The sequence below is a fragment of the Talpa occidentalis genome, unplaced genomic scaffold (assembly GCF_014898055.3).
Source record: "Talpa occidentalis isolate TD23 unplaced genomic scaffold, MPIMG_talOcc4v2.1 talOcc4.13, whole genome shotgun sequence".
NCBI classification, from domain to species: Eukaryota; Metazoa; Chordata; class Mammalia; order Eulipotyphla; family Talpidae; genus Talpa; species Talpa occidentalis.
The window spans coordinates 8,923,782-8,940,251 of record NW_023601322.1 but is presented as its reverse complement, the minus strand read 5'-3'; the positions used below and the strand labels follow the sequence as shown (position 1 = coordinate 8,940,251).

General features: G+C 39.8%; 1 protein-coding gene across 1 annotated transcript in view; it reads left to right on the top strand.

Moving 5' to 3' along the window:
* The window catches only part of PHLPP1 (PH domain and leucine rich repeat protein phosphatase 1), a 195,871-nt gene that overhangs the window by 128,317 nt on the left and 51,084 nt on the right, over positions 1 to 16,470 (top strand).

Sequence of the window (16,470 nt, the reverse complement as noted above, 5' to 3'; positions counted from 1 at the left end):
GATCTTTGCTCATGTGTTACTTTACTGCATGAAATATTGGTCATTTTGAAAATTCTAGTTTACTGTGTAATTTAGAAATCCCTAATGTTTAATGCTCTTCATTATGCAATTTCAAGAAATCACAATTGTTACTATCACCACTGGTTTCATCAGAAAAATCTTTTAAATATTGGGAATTTGTCAGACTCATTATGGATGCAAGTTTTCCAAAATTTTAATATTCAATTGAAAGTTCAAAATCCTTGTTGGTAACACACTGTCAGTTGTTTTCCCTGAATGGGTGCCAAATATCTAAGTCTGAAAAGTTTCTGTTATCCTTTCAAGTAAAAATGGTACTCCATGCAAATAGTAGTTTGCTCACAACTCAAATTAATTCTATTTTCTTCAGATATACCCAAGTATACCTTAATATTGCTGCTGTATTTAGGTATACTTCTTCCCACGTCATCTCTCAGAAGGTAAAAAAGATACGTACTCAAGGGTTGAGCAGCAATAAAAATCACTTCCCTGCATAATCAAGGCCATTTTAAAGACAAAACTGGTATTGTACATTGCTTTAAAAGAATGTTTGCTGTGATTCCCTGGCAGAGAATAACAAAAAAGAAAAGCCGGACAGTTTGGCGCTGCGTTGAGTTAGTTACACAGGCAGCGAGAATCGTGTTTCTTGGAGCTCTTGGTGCTGTGACTGGAAGCCTCAGGAGACTCTCAAATGTAGGCCTTTCTGTGACCTATGTATTGACATTAATATTTGGACTGACACTGCTGTAATAGTTACTATGATTTTATGCTGAAAGATTGCATCAGTTTTTAAGGTTTGAGATGATTTTGAAGTATTTTTGCATATTTCATGGAAATGTAGACTTCTGTACTTTTATTACAGAACATCAAGAACTTTCCCCTACTCTAACCCTAGTGTTTTAGAACAGAAAGGGGAATTGGAATCCATGCCAACCAGTGCTCTCATCTTAGAGATGAAGTAGATAAAGATGTTAAATGTCAAATTCAGGTCAATGGTTACTCCCTGGGGGGTTTTCCAGGGATGGGATTAGGTTTTCCTATTGGGAAAATGGCTTCAACTATATTTGTAATTTCTTTTTAAAGAAATTAAAGGTATGTATGGTAGAAATGTTAACATTTGAGAAAGCCAGATAGTGGCTATTAGATGGTTATTACTTCTTCATTTTCCTTGAGTATTTCATAATCAGAAACTAAAACCTAAATGAAAAGAAAGTCAAAATGCTTCTAATTTTATAGGGAAATATGATGCTTCCAAAGAGCCAGCATTCGTGGACTAAGTAAATAATTTCACAGATGGAAGGCTATTTGGGGCGATGCCTAGTACGGTAGTTTTTCCAGAGGCCCTTGATTAGCGTCCTCCAACCCCATATCTGTTGATTCTATGTCTGTAAATGGCTTTTCAGCCCATCCTCCTTTGTCTCTGCTCCCCAGCCCTCTACACCACCCCTCAGTCGTGTCCCCGTCCGTCGTGTCCCCCCTCCCCCCCCCAATCAGGGCGCACTCCTGGGAGCTTTGAGGAGCTGTGCTCACTTTCCCATCTCAATTCACCTTCTACGTTTTTCTTGCTGTGGTCTGATATATTTCTTGGATTTTATTTTGCTTTGTAATTTAAAAAAAAAATTAAAACTTTTTTCCTTTACTGAATTTTTTCAATTTTAATAAGCAGAAGGACCAATAAGATATAGAGGCCTGGGACTGTAGCCCATCCCTACACCCAGTCCTGTTCCCTAGGCAACCACTTTTGAGTCTTTGGGCTCTTTATGGTATTTTCCTCTCCCTCTGCTTTTCCCTTTCCTTCAACACACACACACACACACACACACACACACACACACACACACTCTGCTGTAAATGTTTTCATTAATTGATACGGTATGTTGTCCTGATTCTGTGGAAGATGCCGAGTTAGCTCTTTTGCACTGGCCACGCTCCTCTGCCCCACAACACAGGCACAGCCCCTGACTCCCCAGCCTCTCAGTGTACAGGCGTCCATTTTCGGCTCAGTCAGCGTCGCGGGCTGACGTTATTGTGCGCATGAAGCTGAGGTTCACAGCTCAGGCTCTTAGGTGTGGCGCTAGCTGGACATCAGCAGCCTCTTTTCACACGGTGGTTCTCTTTCCCTCCAGTGTGCCTCAGCTTTCTGACAGATTCTGACTCTTTGCCACACCTTTTTCTTGAACTCTCCTGCCCTCCAGGAAGCAGTGGGTCCTTGCTACACAGCTGTTGTCCCGGGATCCCCTGTCATCATTTTCCTGCTAATTGGCCGTGATCCCTCCTGTGTTGGACCCCTGCTTTTCCTGCCTCATCTCTTCTTTCTTGGTTTACTCCCTCTTAAGTACTTTAAAATAAATGTCTCCTAGATTCTTTCTTAGGCAGGGAACGTGGGAGACAAATTTGTTGTGTACTTTCTATATCTGAAAATGTTTTTTCTCTTATGATGGGTACTTTGGCTTTTCTGAATCGGAAGGAATTTTTCTAAAATAATGTTTTCTAATCCTCAGAATTTTGAAGCTGGTCCACCATTATTTTCTAGCTTCTGCGGTTACTATTTAAAAAGTACTATACTATTCTACTTCTTTTTAAGGTGAGCTTTAAAAAAACACCAGAGGGCCTCCCTGGCGGGGCAGGGGTTAGTCTCAGCGTTATCAGGAGTTCAATCCCTGGCCAGGGAGCAGCCCACATGGCGTAGCAGACCTCTCCTGTCTCCCCGCTGCGCCCCTCTGCAGTGTGTTTCAACTAGTCGGTCTGTTCTGCTCCCCACTCTGTCCTCTCACCCACCGCATTAGTTTGTCAGGACTTCATTGTTTATTCTCTAGTGCTCCAGTTTCCTCTTTCTATTTAATGCCCTCCTTCTTGATGGGTTTTTTCTACTTTACCTTTCCGAATGTCTGCTGTCTTTATTTTTCAAGAGCTCTTTCTTGTGTATGATATGTGTTTCAAAGTTTGTGTGTGTTTTAATCAAAAGATATTTTTTCCCCATGGGTATTTTCTCTTTCTGAGGACATACATACATTTATTATTTGTTTGTTCATCCATTTGTTTAAAGTGACAGATGTTGAAATTTTATACTACAACAAAAGGTTTCTGGTTTTGACCTGTTGCTTTGAGCATGGAGGAGGTAGGCCAAGGGAATTTGGGTTATAGGGTGGGAGTAACTGATTAAGATACTGTTGTGTTGCTCTTTGTTAAAAAAAAAAAAAAGCCTCTAAACCAATTTCTTTTTTAACACCTGCTACTGTGAGATATTTGTGTCCCACCCCCTGTTATCCAAGAGAGACTTTGTTGCTAAGTTTTTGATTTTCTTCAAAATAAAATCGGAATCTTTTCACCATTCTCCAAACACACCTTGCGTTGTCTTGCCGCTCACGGGATGTGTGGCCTGGCCTGTCTTCCTTTTCGCTGCCCACCCTTCCTGGCTGACCCAGTGAATCCTTCCCACCCATTGCAGCATATTTGTAATTACTTTTGATTTTTTTGAAGCTGCTGGTTATTTCATGTGACCTTTTACTGTCCTGAATTGTTAGCTTTCTGTGACTTATTTATTATACATTTTATAATCAACATTTGAAACGTCTAAAATCACCATCTATACAAAGTCCGTGGGAGTACAGATGGCGTTTCTTCATCTGTGTACTCCCTCCCCCTTCAGTGTAAACATATAACACGTGTGTATATATTGAGCAGCTCCCTTAGTAAATATTTGTTGCATTGTTCTTCCCACCATTAAGAATAATGAAAAGTAAAAAGTGAAAAGACTGTAAAAGTCCCAGACAGCATCCAAAACATGGTTTGAACAGTGGAACCCTTTTGCATAATTTGTGCTCAAGGTGCCTATGTCAAGGGCACAGAACTCCTTTATAGTGGTTGTTGACCAGTCACATGCATCGCATATTATCTAGAGATCAATTTCAGGGAACTTAGGTGATAATGGGTGCTCCTGAGTCTTCAAGGCTGTGATATAAAATGAGTATAATGTAACCTAAAATAAGGTAAAGAGTACCTTTGGGTCACGGAAAAGTAAATTAAATACTTGGGAAAGAAATGATTTGAGCTCTGATTAGGTGTCAGATTTGTTTTAACTGAAAGGAACAAGAGGGAGGTGAGGACTTAAAAGCAGCCGGAGCGAAGCAATGAGATTGAGTTAGGTGTGCAAGTATGTGGGTGTGCTGGAATGAAAGTTACGGAGGAATAAGCATTGAGAGACTCATAATTATGCCTGGCACTTATCAAGTACCTTTCTTCTTAGAAAGCTGCATTTTCTACATTTTTACTCCCCATGGAGTGGAAAACAAATGACCTTATTTTCCACTCTGTTCTTTTGGGATTCTTGGCATTCCAGAGCTTATTCATGTTCATTCCTACCCTTCCCAAAAGTTCAGATCTCCAGGTATTTGTTGAGAGATTTAAATTTTTCTTTTGATTAATAGTTCCTGGAAACTCACTTTCAATTCATTATCATAGTGGAATCAGCAGTAGCTTACTAAAATATTTTTTGCGACTCATTTGCCAGTCTGAGACTGCAGTACTTAGAAATTTCAGCTTCTTTGAAAAATCTCTGCCACATTAGAAAATATTACAAGCAAACAAGAGCTGCCAGTGGCTGAGGACAGCTATCGCTGATGTGTTCTAATCAGCTCAAGTGCTGTTCAGGGCTCGAGTTAACCTTGGGAAGGAATTTCCACTGCTGGGATTTGGGCTGAGGCTTGCCAAATGGCTAAGGAATTTCATAGACAGTACGAAATGCCCCTCTTACAGTTAACTATTCCCAACCTTGGGCGCGCCTGTCTCATACAGCTTTGCTTTTCAGATGGGATTTTGATCCTCCTGGGAAGTTTTCTGTTTCATTAGACCCCCATTTCCTTCCCTGATCATTGGCTCACAGGAGAACGCCTTGACCCCATGTTGGGGCGCTGGCGTTGGGGGGGCCCTTGGTCTTCTTCTTGGCATCGGCTCCCAGCCTCGGTCCTCGCAATAACAGCTTATTTTCATCTCCCCTCACAGAACGCATTTGGAAGTGGAAGCTGAGAAAGAAACAAAAGATTTATGTACCAGCCAGGCTGTATTAAATTGCAGTTGCCCTGTTGAAGTTGTGGGGCACTTTACGATGTTCTCTAAGGTTTCCCGCCTAAATAATAAGGGAGGAGAATCTTCAGAAGCCTGGGCTTGATTCCAGCGAGGCTGTTGTGCTCTGGCCAACTCGTTCTTCTGTTTGTTTTAGTTGAGCTCTTTGCTGTAGTCTTTCAAGTTTTACTTAACTCTGAAAGTTTAATGTTGTACCTAGTATGTATAGATTTTTGCGGTTCTGAGTGGGAACTAACTTTTAACCCCGCAGCTCTCAGGCGAAGTAAGCATGACGTGAGAGGGCCAACAGATGCCTCCTTTGTAGTTGGTGGGGGTGAAGTGTCATCATAACTTAAGACTTGGAAACTTGAGTACCAAGGACTTGTGAAGTAACTCTGGTGTCGTGTGAGGATGCCGATGGAGACCCACATGCCCCCCCCCCTTCCCTGCCTCCTGTCAGAGAGACACGGCTGACTCTGGAACTCCTAAAACACACACACATAACTTGAAAACTAAAGGACCTGCAAAGGTTTCTGTTTTTCCTAAGAGTGCCTGTGATTTTGATCTTGCTCTCCATAGTACTGGAGCCTTGAGTGGGAGGAGTCACACGCTGTTGTAATGTCCCATGGGTGTGTGAGGAGGAGGATGCGCGGGCAGGAAATTTGTCAGTGGCCTTTCAAATTAGGGCCCACCCTTGCCTCCCCGGTGATGTCTGTGGGACTTATAATTAATAAGAGGACCTTAGGGAAAGTCTGACTTTCCAAATAGTTGTTCTTTTCTCAAGTTTCAAAATTTCTGTCACACAAAGAGACATGTATTTGGGGGACTGTGGGCAGGGCAGGAGGAAGCACAATAAAGGAAGAGGAAATGTCATCTGATTTATGTGATACTTAAATCTACGCATCCTACAATAGATTATTTCACTCGCTGACTCAGGATTTTTCATAGGTAAATAGCAGTGTCTTCCTTTGGGATTCCAGGCACTCTGAATAGTCTTGAAGCATCCTCTACAACCACAGAGGTTCTTTCTGGAACTTAACAATAGAGTTTGCTTACTGTTTCCCAAGTGCACCCCACAGTTTTTGCCCTGCAAGTCAGTGTTTCTAAAAATAGGATTCATGAAACGACTATATCAGAATCACCTGGAGTGTTTACTGGAAACAGAGATGCCTGGTCTTTATCCCAGGCCTGCTGAATCAGAAACTCTGGAGACAGTGCCCGTGAATCTGCATTTCAGACAATGCATGCTAGTTTGAGAGCAGTCAGTGTTCCCTCTTCCATTCCCCATCTGCCTGTTGAACTCTTGTCCATGTCCCTTAGATGAAAGCGAGTTTTCTCTTTTGTAAACACTCTTGGTACTTTTTTTTCCTGTAGGTTTTCATCTTCTGCTTTATATTATAGCAGCTTTGCTTCCAAGAGTTTTGAGTTCCTGGAGGATGAAAACCATGCCAAGTTCACATTTGTATGTGTCATACACCTTTGTACTTAATAAGAACTCATAAATGTTTAGTGAATGAATAGTTCAGCCCTAGGATCAGACTTTTATTATACCTAGTAAACTTGTGAGTGTTGAATTTTTTTCTACTTAGCTCCCAAATATGCCTGGTCCATTTGTTAGGTGAGCTAACCTGCTTATGTCTAAGCACATTTCCCTGCCTTAGTTACTCTCCTGGGCTTTCTCCCTTAGTAATCTGATATCCTTGCTAGAGATGTTATCTGGTTTCATTTCTATATATCCTTGTTTGACTTGACTGGAATTTTATCCAAGAACACTGTGTGGGTTTTCTCTCCTTTGCTATCCTGTTTCCCACCTTTTACAGAAATCATCTCTTTATATTTTTGTTATTTGTGCCTCTAGTGTGGTGTTTAATATTAAACATCTCTTGGATAGTATTGAGATTAAACTGGCTAACCAGGGGTAAATCTGTTAGTCAGGAAATGAGAGAATTGTAGTCATGGATAAATTGAGTAAAGAAGCCATTCAGAAGAGAGCTATGTTTTAGCTATAACATAACCTTCTTATCTCTTTTTGACAATTAGTTTACCAGTTAATAAAGGAGGAACAAAACGACAGATTATTTTGCTTATGACTCATTGTTTTCATGAATATAGTTGTGCAGGGTCACTGTAGTCTGCTGTTTCCACATAACTGTCTTGAGATTTGGAGTGGTTTCACATATGAGATACTTACTGGGCCCAGCGACCCTGCAGGACCATTTCCGCCTTCCTGTGGGCAAGAGTTCTGTCTTGTGGACTGTTATATCCATAGGGCTAACCTTACCAAGGGTTAACTTTACACAAATTCGGTGACCAATTATTGCCTCCTGTTTGAATAATTTTATAAGAGGGATTAAAATAAAAATCTCATTTGAGGAAATACTTTCACAGCAATATGTCTGTAAGTGATCTCTATTTCCTTGACTATTGTTTTGGAAAAATGATGCCTATGTCGTAGCTTCGGTGTATTTATCTGCTTTTTATCATCTGCAGCATTTCCATAGAAGTTTTACTCAAATCCTTTTGTGCCTGTAAATTTTCATTTTTATCCAAGTAAAATTTATGTGTGTTTATTTTTGTTTTATAGTCATAAGAGGTGACATGCCTGCTGTGCTTGTATGGGGAGTCACTTGTGGTGATTAGGATTAGGGTGGGATAGTTTCTATTTATTTGAGCTCAAGTGCTGAAAGGACTGTGCACACCTGCCCTGGGAGCCTCCCCGAAGGCCCTGCAGGTGCTCACTGGGAATGGGGCTGCGGGACTGCCTGACCTTGGAGCAGAACGTGTGTGTAAGATCATGTGGGTTCATTTCAGGAGCTGTAAAGGAGCAGTGGGGGGAAAGCACTGCACCAAGAAACAAGTCACTGAAGAGAGTTCACTTACAGGGCAGTAAAGCTTGGGGTGTGGAGGGTAGGGTGAGTGCTGAAGGCGTTGAGTCATTCCTTCAGAAGGGTAGATGTTCCCAGCAACTCTGCAGCAGGCCTAGTGATTAAAATCTTTCTCATGCCACTGCAACCACAGACAAGGCCAAGAGGAACATGGGGCCAAAGACACTCTTTCCCTCTGCATCTGGGGGCAAGCTCTGAAGCCTTCTGCAAATTGGTTTTGCTTTCATATATAACTATTGCAGCATGTAGAGGTTGTCCTATGTCATGCCTTGATTAAGGCAGAAATATTAAAACAGAGTGGTAGGGTTAAGTTCACAAGTCAGTAAAGCCTTCACTAGAGGAATCAAAGTTTGGGTGGAAATTTCTCACTGATGTCTCTCTCTCACTCAGTGACTTACCTAATGTTTCTTGAGAGAAAGTGCACTCAATACACATTTTTAAAAAGCTTTTGATACCCTTCCTAAGATTCGTTAGTCTAAAGAGAAAAGTTAACACTGTCAAACTAATCATTTTTCAAAGCGTTCTGCTGCCTCAAAGCCACAAGATGGGCTTTTAGGAAGAACAAAAACACAGGCACTTGATTTCATAAATTCTCTTAGATAAAAAGGAAAGAGACACAAAGTACATATAACTTGTTTTTACCCAAGCTTTTCTTTTTGTTTCATTTCAATAGCACTTAATTTTCTCTCTTCATTCTCTCTTCACTTAACATATGAAATTTATTTAAATTGAATGGATATTGAAAAGGGTGCTTTATATTTAATAAATGGTGTTGGCATAATTAGCCACCAGAAAAAAAAATAGTTTGAACTCTATTTAACATTGCATATAAAAAAAAAATCTAAATGTAAAAATTTGTACCTCTCAGGATAGAATAAGAGGATCTTCTCAGACAATATGAAAAACATGCAGTCCACAAGGAAAAATACTACTAAGTTTAAGCTCATAAAAATTTACAAATTGGTGTGTGGCAAAGGTCACTGTAAGAGAGTGGGGAAAGAAACGAGGTGTTGGGCCAAACTGCCGGTATGTGCAGCTGAGTGTGCCGGTGTCTGGGAGTGAATGATGAACAACCCTTCAGAAAAATGAGCAGAGGGTGTGAGAGCATTTCCAAAAAGATAGGCAAATACTGCTCTCGCTTCACAGAAAGGTGAATTTTACTGAGACTTAGAAATTGAAATGACCTGATCCCATTTCTGGCCCGTCAGACTAGCAGCAGTGGGAAGGTGGCTCTCAAGGCTGTGGGAAGGAGCCCTTCCTGCTTGGCTCACAGGAGGTATGAATTTCTACTGCTTTTTGGCAAATTTGCAGTATATATTAAAATTTAAATCATATGTTCTTGAACCTATCAGTTACACTTTTAGAAGTATGGGTTTATAGTCCCTTATCCAAAACTCGGAGCCGTTTGTGTGTCAGATTTTGGGCATGTTCAGATGATTGAAGATGACACGGTACAGACACGGTGTGTTACAGAATACTCCCACAGGCTCGGGATAGCACTTTTCATGAGCAAACACATTTCTGTTTCGAAGCACAAGCAATGAATATTCACATCAGTTCAGTCAGCTTTTGCTACCACACGGATCAATGAAAAAAATTTGCATTTTAAGTGACTTTTGGATTTCAGGATTAAGAATGAGGCAATGGGCACCAATAAGTACTTCTAAATAAAACCATGGATGCACAAACAGATATGCTGACTTATTTCTAGCAAAAATAAAAATGCTGGGAATACTGCTAGGGTCCACCAGCAGAGGGGCAGAGTAAGTCGTGGTGCATTGTACCCTTGTGTATTAAGCAGCTTCGATTTTTATGTACTGACTTAGAATGATAAATTGTTTTTATTAGGTTAGAAAACAAATCATAGAAGGCAATGTGTGTGATGTATTTAATCCCACTCAAAAAGTAAGGAGGGGGGTAATCTTCTGCTTAGGCATGTATGTGTTTTATAAGGAGGAAGAGCTTTGAAGGATATTTGCCAAACACTGGACACTGGTTATTTTCAAAGAATGGGATTTGGAAGGAAGCAGGAGAGACTGTTGACAGCCTCTTAATGAGCTTTTATAGTTTGACTTAATAAAATGAACATATTATTTTGGTAATCAAATAAAAGCACTCTTTCTCTTGAAAGCTAACTCAGTGAGTATTACAGAGCTCAGTCAGCCTGGCAGCTCTCCTCCAAGATACAGCCACTCTGAGCCATTAGGGAACCTGCTTTTCCATAATTAATGGAAAGTAGGGACTCCACCGCGAGCTAGACTTACAGCTCCAGACTCTAGCAGGTTCTTCATTACTGAATACTGAAGCCTAATAATTTCCAAAGTATATTAGCATGTCCCCCCACGGGGTAAAAAAACAAGTTAAGCATAGGCTGTTACTATGAAACAAATTGAATCACCTGGGGAATCTTTTTTTAATTGACCCACTTGTGGTGAATAATAACTCCAGAAAATAATATTGATTTTTCTGTTAGACTCATTGAGTCAATCAAATCAGTGGCCTTTACATGAATATGATATGTGGCCCTCTTTTAAGCACAGCTGACTTATGTTTAAAAATAGTACTTTTACCCATACTGTTATTTTATTTCACAATCAACTTTTTTCCTATTTTGTTCTTAGTTCCTAGAAGCAAATTACTAAAGATTTAGATGGACCTAAACCAAATCAGTTTATGTCTCCAAATAGTCATCTTGCTATGTATGTAGTTTCATTTCCTAAGTATATACAGAGAGAACTTCGTAGATAAATTTCTGAATATGAGTAGGTTGAATAAATGCTGACAAAGGACAAAAGATAAAGTTGTGATCCTGACACAGCGGCCCAGGTGGGAGATGGGGGCTTAAGGGTGTGTGAGATTTGGCAGCATTTGGGTGTTTAATTTTTTCAAATTTCATATCATAAAACGTGGGCTTTTTCTTTCTTTCCCTTGGAAAACATGAGTTCACTTCATTTTCTGAGGAGCCCCTTCCCCTAAATGGTTTTCTGGAGGTCAGATGAAATAAGCTTGAGGAACTGTGGTCGATCTGCTTTATAACCTATGTATCTACCTAGTATAGGTAGGGAAATTGGAATCATGATTCTAATGCATTTTAACCCTTCGGTTTATTGTAAAAACCTAATCTCTCTTCCCTTTTGTAGAGTTAAATAATTTGCTGAAGGGAGTAATTTGAAAGTTTTTACTTCAAAATTTACTGGCTGAGGAAATCCACTTAAAGCTAGGTGCAGACTAATACGTCAGCTTGGTGTGCTGAGGTCTGTGTTAAAAGCTCTACAAGTGCAGGGATGAAATTTGTGTTTGCCTGTTCCCCCAATAGCAGTTGGTTGTTTCGTTTTTTTTTTAAAGATTTATTTGTTTTTATGCATAGAAGTACTGGGGTGTAGACCAACGGTGCAGGGGGTGGCGGGGTTATGTAAGAGGATTCACCAGAGACAGAGTGGGGAGCAGAACAGGCAGATCTACTGAAAGACACTGCTGAGGGAAGCAGCGGGGAGACAGGAGAAGTCTGCTGTGCCATGTGGGTCACCTCCCTGGCCAGAGATCGAACTCAGGCCTTAGTGGTGATAGCGCTGTGACTTAATATCGATACCACCAGGGAGGCCCCCCAATAGCAGTTTTAGGGTGTGCTTTCTTCCTGTTTTGCTGTTGGTTTGTTATAGCTGGAAGTATGAGAGAGAAAGGAAGATGTAAGAACACTAATAGATCAAAACCCTGTGTTCAGCACATGTTGTGTCCAGATACAATACAGTCATTACTATACTTTTATAATATAAATACAATCAGAGATGCAAGTGAAGAAAGTGTGGTCTCACAGTGGTGTTATCAGGGTTCCTACCTCCTTTCCCTGTGCTCACTTGTGACGACCTTCCATCACCTCAAGGCCCCCAGCCTTTGCCAACAATCATGCTCCTTGGTATGTGGCCCTTGGGATACCTATTTTTAAAGAATCTTCAAGCTTACTTTGTAAATACACAAAATAGGAAAACAAAATTGGAGTTTTCTGTCTCATTAGATGGACAATTGTGTTTAGTTGGTTGTACTTTTATGTGACACGTGGTCTTATAAAACAAAATGTGTCTTGGGGTTTTGGTTTAAATTGGGTCTGATCCTAAATGCCCACAGTATTAGTTGCCAGTTGCTGAGTGTAGTAATGTACCACGTTTACTTCATTTTAAGAATTAACTAAAGATTACTTTTTCTATTAGGCTCTGGATAAATATTGTCTTGATTTCATTCCCTTACTCTGAGCTCTATTATAGAGCAGATGGACGTGAGTTATATCTCTTCCCCTAAAGCATATAGCTTGCCCTGGAAAGTAAAAGCAGTCTTTTCAGTTTGTTGGGTTGTTTGGGGAGCTCTGGGCTGTGCCTGAGTGGGTTTGAATATAAGTGGACATGGTGTTGAAAATACTCATTGTTCTCCATTGCCAACAATGCCACCCTCACTTGGGGATGAGGGTGAATATGAGTGCTTTTAATACACTACTCCAAAGTCATTCTTTGACCTGTGACTTAGGAGTACTAGTTACTGATACCTACTTATATACTAAACTCTGTAATAAAAGGTAAGAAGAGCGAGCAGGAGGAATGAGAGGTAGTATAGATGTAGAAAGGAAGATACATTGTTACTTACAATGGTCACAGGTTCTCTAAGTCTTTTGTATTATCTGTGAGTGTGGGAAATGAAAAAATGACTTCAAAGGCTCCTTCTACTCTCAGTTTTGATAACTGAGAACTACGGAAGATGCATCCACTTTTAACAGCCTTGGCAGTCTGTGTGTGTACACAGCTAACAGATGTTTTAAAAAAACAAACCACAGAGTTTCTTGACCTTTTTAACTTATAAAGCATCAAAAAGAATCATCCCTTGTTATAGGAGACAGATTTCTGGTCTCTTCTAACAGTATGCTGTCACCTTGCTTTCTCCTCTGAATTCCTTTTGAGTAAAAGTAAAAGCAAGAGAGGTCATTCACTCCCCATATTGATCTCTTATCTCCCTCTGAACTTAAACACTGCCTCCAGGTATCTGTTTCACCCATTTTTTAGATTCCAGACAAGTGGACTCTAGGTGGGCCTACTTCTTTATCTTTCTCTGAAGGGTTTTGGGTTGGCAGATGTCCTTAATCTGACTGCTTCCCACATCTATAAAGAAAAAGTGGAACTCTTAGAAGGCTAAGGATTTGAGTTTCCAAAACAGATGAGTTTTAATGTGTTCTGGTCCAGAACTGGAGTTGTCAGACACAATTCATGCTTTGTTTGCTAAACAAGTCTGCTGAACACTGTGTTCTCTGGAAGAACTTGGGGGATGGGCTGTATGCAGGGAGGAATTTAAAGGAGGTGGAGAGAGAATATGATGAGAGGGATCAAGAGAAATTTAGGATACTTATAAATCTGAATTAACCCTTAAAATATGTAGGTTTTGGGTGAGTATAAATGAACATCCCAAACCATATATCTAAATATTTAAGTTAGACTCACACTGACAAACTGTTAAAATTCACTTAAATTGCTTCTTCTACCTTGACAAATATACTTTTATAATAATCTGCAAGTATAGGTGCAAATTTAGAATCTTCAAGCTCCTTGGGATTCTGCCACTGAATGTGGCAGCATGGGATAGGGTAGGAGGGAGGTGACTCAGTGGCCAAAATCTTTTCCCAGATCTGGCTCCATCCCTCCCCATGCAGGGGTGTGGGTGCATATACCTATGGGAGGAAAGTCACAGGGAAGAATCCCACACAAGTCCAGAAAGCAGGTTTCATGTCATTTGAAAGCATTTCTGCAACAGAAACATAATGAGAGCTCCAGAAGTAATTCAAAATTTTCAGCTAGCCCCATTCGAGAAAATAAAAGGAATTGTGAAATTTATTTTGATAATAAAGCTTACCCAATTGAAGCTATCAAAATTACCAGTTTTAAATAATTATTGAGACAATTTCATGCTTTTTTTTTTTTTTTTGGTAACTAAGTCTGAAATTCAATGTGTATAGAGACCATATCAATTTGCACTAATCCTATTCAGTGCTTGGTAGCCTGGCTGGGGCTAGTGGTATCTTACAACAGTAGCACAGCTCTATGGGAAGGGGGTCCAGACTCTTGTTCAGTTGGGGGTGCTTGGCCCCTGGGACTGAGAGCAGTTTTCTTTACCATAAGGTCTGGCAGTGTTTTTATAATTGAATTGGTGCAGAATAATTGCACCTCTTTGTATTTGGAGTTGTGTGTATATGTATGTGTGTGTGTGTGTGTGTGTGTGTGTGTGTGTGTGATTAATAGGGGTACTTGTCTATTTTTCTTTATTTTCTTCCATTTAATCTTGTCAACTGCCTTTTACTCATTCAACTCACTGTTGTGTTCCCTTGTTGTCAGGAGTGGTGGAACTTAGTAAATAATGTTGCATAGATAAATAAGCCCTTTTTTGTCCCTGTTATTGATAAATGCTTTTCTAAAAACCAGTGCTTCTATTTTCTATCTTGAGTAATTACAGGAATTGTGATCCTTCCTTTCTCCACTTTCTTGAAAGTCTTTATACTCTCTAGGTCCATTTCTTTCCTAGATGAACTTTTTGTTACTGGTAAAAACTCTTAAAAAAAAAAAAATTGTCCCCAGGTGAATCACCTTTCTTGCTGGTTATGGGTCCAGCCACCCACTCTCATGAATGCAAACTAAAGAGGCTTTCGTGCAGCAAAAAAGAAAAAAATAGTTATTCTAACCAACAGGGAGAGGGAGAACTGGCAGAGTAGAGGGAGAAGGTGTGGTTACCCATTGATGGCTCGGGTAGAGTTGCAGCTGTGGAAGCTGGCAGGGTGCGGCCGAGGCCTGCTACAGCTGAGGTCTGGGGCTCCGCCACCTCCGTTCTTGTTGTTGTTTGGACTTAAAACAGCAGTTTCAACTATTTCAAGATGGGGTTACCTGATTCCGAAGAAAAATTTCAAAGCACCTAGTTAAATTTGAATTTTAGAAAAACAACATAACTTTTAAAAGTTTAATTGTCTCCTGTGCAATATTTGTGTCATACTTTCACTAAAAATTTACCCGTTTACCTGAAATTCACTTTAACTGATGTGTCCTATATTTTACCTGACAACCCTACTTCCAGCCTCCTTTGTCATCTTAAAAATTGAGGACCCTAAGCAGCTTTGGTAGATTAGATGTACTGATACTTAATGTATTAGAAATTTTAAGCAGAAATATTTTAACATATTAACTCATTTAGAAAAACAAATCCATTTGTGGTAGCACACTTTTTTGTGAAAAATAACTTCTAAAGCAAAAAAATAGCAAGTTGTTTTATATTTTTGCAAATCTTTTAATATTTGGCTTAATTTAAAAATAATAGATCCTGTAATTCTAGTTTGTGTTATATAGATCATGGATAATCAGAATTGAGGAGAAGTATTTTTTGTTAGAAGAAGGCCTAATGAGTCAATTTGTGAAATATAAAACAAAAATAATTATTCAGGCTTAGCTGCAATTCCTTCTGAAATCATTTTTTTAAAAACTTGAAACGCTATAGGTCTATACTCCACCATCCAAGAAAACACCTTTTATAGAAAGCCAAGGTAAGACTTTCAGAGCCTGTCAAGTAGGCACATTGCAGGCTTTCTATTTAGAATAAACTTGATGTCGCTATTTGGAATAAATTTTAACATTTTTTTATTGTAGAATTTAATGTCACATGACAGGTTCTTTTAAATGCTCAGTAGATTGAACTGGACTTACTTTAGGATGTATGTGTCTGTTCCGAGCATAGTGTATGCTGGCATTTAGGCGTGGACACTTTCTCAATGAATTAGTGTAGTGCAGAAACTTAACTGACTTGAATCTCATAAAGGTTGGCAGTGCACAAAGGAGTAAAGCTGACTTCTTTAATTACTTGGACAGCTGAGAAAAGAGTCATCAACAAAAATTTCACAGGAAGAAGTGCTGGTCTGGGATAAAGATGTTCCATTTTGAACTGGAAATGTTGCAGGTAGCACAGGAGAGACGAAATGGCGTGTGGATGTTTTCTAACCCATGAACAAGAAAGTGATCACCAAGGACAATGTGGAGGAAAAAAGGGGATGCACCAAAAAACAGATCTATGAAGAATATTTATCTCTGGGGTGGAAAAGAGCTGACCCAAAGGAAGGAAACACAGGGGGAGATGTTTAGAGAGAACTAGGAAGAGGCACAGTGAAGAAAATGCCACGGAAGTGATGGAGAAGTTTTCTTAGGGGGTGTGGTTTGCAGTGTCAAGTATAGATTAAAATTGAGGAATGATGATTGCTTCTTAAATGTGGAACCATAAAATCCTGGGTACCTTAGAGAGTGTAGTTTTGACATATTGTTACATTTTTATAATTTCAGGTTTGAATTTGAAATTTGAGACAAGTGAAGCAGAAAAGTTTTTAGCTCCTCTGGGATAGCAAATATTCAGAAGAGCTAGATCTACCTTTTGTTCTTTCACCTACCTTGCCCTTAGCACTCGTAGGCCCCTTAATTAAGCTTGCTGAGTGGGGGAAGCTGAA